Genomic DNA, 6118 nt, shown 5'->3' on the forward strand with positions numbered 1-6118 from the left:
ATCACGCAGGCATCCCCACGTGTAGTCAATCAGTGTAGGATTGCAGCCTAGCTGTAAAACATGGCATTTTCACAGAGCCCCCGCTTCCCAGTTTTGTTTAAAAGAGCCCCTGAAAACTGGAAAGGGGGCGTTGAAGGGCAGGGCTTTTTTGTTCATTGTCAGGAATCCAAGTATTCACTGTGTTATAGTAGTTTTGCAGAAGTCCATATAGAAGACTGGTTTACTCTTAGGGTTGCACAGTATTGCATCCGTTGCGCAACCTGGATCATTCATATGTTATTTAAAGAGTTTAAGCTACTTTTTCAAAATTGTCCAGCGAATTTGGATACAGTTATTTTCTCTGTATAAATCCCCCTCCCTCTCGTGCAGCCTGATCCTATATGTATTTCCTTGGAAGTAACAAACATTAAATTCAATGGGGAGTTTCAAAATGCAGCCCTTTATCACAGTTCTGTAGGTAGGTATGCTCCAGAAACTGGTTAGATTAGGCGAACCGCATGCACATAGTTCTCTAGATGATACAAGGAGGTGCTGTCGTTTCCTGTACAGTTCATCTGGCTCCAGTGTGCTTTCTAGCTGAAGTACAGCCTAGTATTGTGAAATGTAAAGTAAACTCCAACAAATTCCAGGCACGCCTTGATATGCAAACTTAAAAGATATGTTTTTGCATAATAATTCCTGTCCTTTCAACCACTGGAATGAGCCGACAACCCCCCCCCCATCTTATACTGAAGCACTAACATTGGAGGGAGAGAAGTTCATCACGTTATTTGTGACTCAATTTGCTTCTTAGCTTGCTTTTAGTAAATAAAACCCGGTCAATGGCCAGCTGTACGCACTTTCGCTCTCCCAAACAATATTTGCTTTGTAAAGTCGGTTCCCCTTTCAAATGCTTTTTTTTTAAAGAACACGATGGGAGCAGTGTTGTTTTTTCATTCATAAAAATCCGCGTCGGTGGAGCAGAGCCTTGATTTATGAGAGACGGGGCGGTATCAGCTACAGCTTTTCCGGAGCCCCCCTTCTACCACCACCCTCCAGCTGAGACGGCTGCACAGAAAGAGCGGCTTCTTCTGCGTGTGGCAATATTGCAGGAGCGAGATCGCCCACTTAAAACAAAATTGGCTCTAATTCCTGGAGAGAACCTCCCCCCCTCCCCAACTGGGCTCCAATACAAGAGGAAACTGGAATTAGCATAAGCCAATAGGGGAATAGATCTGTTACCAGGCGGATCAGGCAGATCTGAACTAGGAACTTGCTTGATTTCTCTGACAAGACGAATAGGGGTTTGGTCAAAAGTGTTAGCGCTGCAGAAAAACGTGCAGGCTCAACTCGAACGAGGGACGGGCGCCTTTGGAGATTTCTCGCGAGTCTCGCTCGTGGTTGCCCGTTTCTCCCTTTCTTGGGCGTTTCGTGAAAGAGAAAGGGGTCGAACTCAGATGGCCCTTAATTTTACTTAATAATTGCGAAATCGCTGCCACTTTAGAGTAGGGGAGCCAAAGTTATTGAGCGGCGCACGTGTCTTCTTTACGTGGGCGGGTTACAGACGGAGACAGCATGAGGGATCTGACGAACCCCGAAGTTGTTGCGAGTGGACGGGAAAAATGGTTATCGAGTAATAAAGGACTCTTAAACCCACATGTGGAGGTTCACCTTCTGTCGATCTCCAGGAGAATGGGGGTAGTTTTGCTCGCCCATCCCCTAAGGGTCCTTTCCCGTTTCTGAGGGACGGGATCGCACTCAGGTACGCTGGTTGCCCGGGTGCGCCTTCTCATTTCTGCCGCTTCGAGGTGTGCATTTTCCCCTCGGTCCCCAACGCCGGGAACCGGCCGCCTTTTGTTTGTAAGAATGCCATAAATTAAACAAACCACTTCCCACATGTGTAGGTGGAATCTCACCTTGAGCCACATACCTGGCCGGCGACTTTAAAGTCGCTTCCCCCAGCCCCCCGGTCAATGTTTTCCATTGTTAAATCTTTCCAAGCCTCTCATTAAGAAGCTGCAGCTCCGTCAGGTCTCACGTTCTGTTTCCACGGGGGAGACTCTGAAGCACGCACCCACTTCATTTCTCCTTCCCGGTGCATACCCCCACCCCCACCCCCGGCTTGATGGCAAAGGCTCTGTGACTTTTGTTCGGGCAGGTTTTCCCCGCTCGTCAGCCAATGCACGCCTCATTGTTCCAACCTCGGGATGATCTGTCAATCGGATCCACCCTTGGTATTTATTAGTTACAATCCAAAGATCTCTTTGACATTAAAACTACCTCCACAATAGAACAAAATATCCCTGCAGGGCCTAGGAAAAGCATGTAAGTGGGAGTGGAGGCAAAGGGAGCCCCAGCTAGGAGCCCGCTGCGAGCGAACACACACAGATTCGCCAGCAGGCGGGTGCGCAGCGCTGCCGCAGCCAGCCTCCGGGCGCTGGGCTCGCTGTTGGTTTCGCTTCCCCGTCTCTTGCAAGAAGGCGGATTTGGAGATGGGGAGCTTTTAGCGGATGACATCCGGAGCCCAGAGATTCGGGAGTTGGCGGAGACTTGTCGTGAGCCAGGCTAGCGCGCCCCCGCAGCGCGGGGATTTCCGTGGTCTCGCCCAGGTTTCCCTTCGTTGAGAGAAATCGCTCACACGTCCCTGAACGCTAGGGGTTAGATCTGTGTCTGTTGGCATACAAAGCAGCGGAAGGTGTTGTACCTCGGATGGGCTCCGTGGGGTATACTCGGGAGGTGCCTACAGCGCCGTGCGCGCCATCTCCTCTCCCCACGACTTGGCTTGCCTCCCTCTGTTGAAAGCATTGCATTTCTAACCAGCCCTGGTTTGTCGCAATCGTTTACTTAGGGCTGTCTCCAATGTCTTGTTTGCATTCGTGAAATCCCCTTCATATAGAATATTGCGCGTGGCGCTTTTCTCTCCTCGGTGTCGAAAATTTGTAAACTGATCTCGTTAACTATCGTGCCTGGACTGGGTAGCAACATCAGGAAGTTAGAAATTCTGTTGGTCTCTGTGTATATGAGAGAGCGAAGAGGAGTCCAGCAAGCAGAGTTTCTCATGATGTAATCAACATTCTTTCTCCCCTCCCACCCCCAAGTATATGCAACTTCTTCCAGAAAGAGGGACGTAGGAAACTAGAAGTTATCTGCTGCTGTGTTGGAGAGGTGTGGTCAGAGTTCCTCCGGCAGCTCTGTTGGGGGAACGAAGCCGTAATAACCACGGGATTATTCATTCTTACTTAAAACGCAAAATTTCCACGATTCCCCCTTAGATGAGGGCCATTGGCTACATTGTACTGGCATGAAAAAGGAGGTTCAACACGCAGCGTGATAATGCAGATTGATGATGATGCTTTCTGGGGTCTGGGTTCTTCCCAGAGCCATAAAGGGGAGGGGGAGGTGTTACAGCTTTTCACTTTTGGATGTTTAATACAGGATGTGTCTTAGTTTATTTCTTTTGTGTGGTTTATTTTGGTAGTGGTTAACTGGGGAGTAAATAAGGTTTCTGTTTTAATCAGAAAATACATTTAATACTTAGGTTTTTCTCCCCCACCCCAAGCTAAATTGAAAAGTCTTAAGGATGTTAAAAGCAAAACACAAACTCCTGCTAGATAAGGAAGATTTGTGGGTTTTGTGCCGGAGATGGGAGAAATATAGCATGATATCACTTGAATTGGGACTTCTGTCTTTTGATCATTAAATGGGTGAATTCCTATCATTCCTGCCTGCGCTTAAGTTAACAAGCCCACATGGTTTCTCTTATCACCACCGTAATGTCTCTAAGAGGCGGACCGCCTGAACTGAAAGGGATCCCTCAACTTTCTGTTAACTGCATGACTGCGAGTCTTGGGCAAACTTTGCTGTCTCCCTTGGTGGGCAAAAAAAGAATCAAGAGAAAGGCAGCTTGACTTCTGCTTGCAACTGTTGCAGTAGAGCCAGTGTTTAAGATAAGTAAGGACCTTTTGTAGTTTTTAAAAGATCATTTGAAATTTCTCCACAGATGAATATATCTTTCACCAGAGGTATAAAAGGAGTTGCTAGGGCCCCTGTTTGTAAGCTTACCTGCCACCCACATTGGTGTGTTAGTCTGACTTAGTAACAGATACTCACTGTGCCAAAAGCAACTGATTGATGGTGCAGTTCAAAGAACACTTTCCTGAGTGTAAGCCATTGAATAGCCCTGGGTAAGATTCTGCATACTCAGTTCTCTTTTAAACTTGCAGTAAATGTGTGAACTGGGGTAAATGTCACATAATGTATGTGTGCGTGCAAAATCTCTCTAGCTGTATCTCTACTGTGATCTCTCCCTGTGTCAGTGTGGAGTAACCAATGGTTCCCACTATTAGGCGAAAGGCAAAACCTTTATCCCTGAGCATACCCATCTGTTTACTGAGTAGATTTTTGTCCCACCCTTTATTCAAGGAGCTGAAGGTGTGACATGCATGGTTTTCCTTTCCTCCATTTTATCCTCACGTCAGTCCTGTGAGGTAGCATAGGCTGAGAGAAAGCGACTGGCCTAAAGTTACCCAGCAAATTTCATGGCTAAGTGGGGATTTGAACCTGAGTCTACATATCCTAGTCTGACACTTCAGCCACTACACCACATGGCTCTCCCCTTTTACTTATATCCATGTCATTCCTGTGCAAAAGAACAACACGGGCCCTTCAGGACATTACTGTGGCTAGGGCCAAACTTGCTCCCTTCCCAGTACTGCTTAGAGTAACTGTGCACAGTCTACACTGTGTTGTCTACTGTTGAATTTCCAACTTTGTTGCTCTCTGCAAACAGATGTCAAATCCACATTCACAGGTGATGCTTAAATTTAGTTTCCATTTTTCTCAACAAGAACATGAATATCCAGTTTAAAAATGCTTCTGTGAACTACCTAAACATTTCAGGAGTTAGCCCATTAATATGCTTAATGCCTTTGGGGCTTTTCAGGTCTTCAAAGATGTGCCCTAGCACATTATGTGGGTTCTGTAAGTCTCCCCTACTTCTTCATTCTGTCCCCCCCCACCACTTGTACAAACAGAAGATTTAGACATTCCATTTACAATTCCTTAGGCAGCTCCAGATAATGTTGAGGTGGGAGATATAGAATTATCTCCAGAGCAGCAGCAGCAAAGAGCAGAAGATCCATGAAATAAGCAACGAGAAGAAGAGAAAGGCATAACAGGAATCCACCAAATAAGTGGCAGTCAGAGAAAAGAACAGAGCCACCTTCGTGATGCATTGTAAATACTTCAGATAACTAAGAAGAGTTAATCAAGTAGATGGTGACTCAGTTTAGGTTAGGGCTTGATAAAATCAGTTTGTTTTTTTAGAAAGGCTGGTAGTTTGCTTCTCCCAAATAAAGTGTGTAAACCAGCTAGCATATCAACCAGAGTTGCCAGATGTAGTGGGCTGTTGTCCAGAGGTATATTAGTAGATTATTGAAAAATAAAACAGAAATCCCGTGGCGCTTTAAAGACTAACAGCATTTAATGTTGTCTTTATGGTGGGACTGGACTTCTGATTTATGTTGCTAAATAAATCAAGTAATTGTGTCTTGAAATCAGGTTGCATGAGGAGATTAAAGTCAACCCGTTGTTTGCACTTACACTTTGACTGGTGTTACTACCAACCCCCTCTTCCTCAGCATAGAACAAATGTGGGGAAAGATCTGTCCTGCCTCATAGGGTTGTTGTGCAAGAACCACCCTGAAATCTTTGGAAGAAAAGCAGGATGGAAATAGTTTCAGGTAGATAGCAGTGTTGGTCTACAGTAGTAAAATTTTAGGTGCCCCTGGTCTCAAATCCAGGAGGAAATGTGATTGATAAATGCCTTCTCACTAACAGTGCAATCTTATGGATAGTTGCTGCAGCTAAGTCCATTGATTAAGCAAAACATAATGTTTTAGAAATCTATTTTAGAAGATTTAGGATTATAGTCACATATAAAGAGGGTGGATAAGAACCATGTAATGGTGTGGTAGATAGGTACTTAAGGCTGCCACTCAGATGGAGCACATCAGAAGCACTCATTGCCAGGATTGAAACAGAAATCCAGATAGGAAGAGAAGAAAAGGCATGTAACATATGGCAGAGACAGGATTTTCCCTTTTACATAGTTGGGATAGTCTTGGGCAAGAAGAGCTCC

This window comes from Eublepharis macularius, chromosome 2 (assembly GCF_028583425.1).
Source record: "Eublepharis macularius isolate TG4126 chromosome 2, MPM_Emac_v1.0, whole genome shotgun sequence".
NCBI classification, from domain to species: Eukaryota; Metazoa; Chordata; class Lepidosauria; order Squamata; family Eublepharidae; genus Eublepharis; species Eublepharis macularius.